Raw genomic sequence first — 681 nt, 5'->3', positions numbered from 1 at the left:
GGCACCTCCACCCTTTCATAGATATCCGCCTCTGCTTCTGCCTTACTGTTGCCATAGCGACCACTCTGGTTAAGACTCAACAACAACTTACTGACAAAAACCCCCCCCCTACATTTTACATTTGGATGTTAACCACTCAAAATAAATCCTATATGTTTTGAACAGAACCTTAATTTAGCATTAAACATTAATGTCTGTTTTTCAATCAAACATTATGTAGGCAAACAAATTTGTATGTTATGCAAATTTTGACCTTGATATATTTTCCAGTTTAAAGTTATATTTCTGAAATAGGCCTATAATATAGCCTACTACAATGTACTTCTAATTAAAAGAATACTTATCATAGCACGATTTTGAGAGTAATTTCAGTCCCTTTCTTTTACAATCCAAACCAACAGATTCAGTCTTTGTTTTTTTTGTATGATTGTAGGAGGGTGTGTGTGTATTTGTGTGCATTCAAAAGATTAGTTTTTTATTAATTGCATCTGATTTAAGTCATGCCTAAACACCAGATTTAGGACATTTTTATTTTAATTTAGGCTACTCTTTATCTGTAATAATAAGCATACTGTTTTCATGTTTCCAATTATTTATTATAGACAATATCAATTTAAAAAAATGCATAAATGTTAAAAAAAAAATGCGGGAGTCGTCTTGTCTAAATTATAGACGATCTTT

The sequence above is a fragment of the Labrus mixtus genome, chromosome 12 (genome assembly GCF_963584025.1).
Source record: "Labrus mixtus chromosome 12, fLabMix1.1, whole genome shotgun sequence".
NCBI lineage: Eukaryota > Metazoa > Chordata > Actinopteri > Labriformes > Labridae > Labrus > Labrus mixtus.
This window is presented reverse-complemented; position numbering follows the sequence as displayed.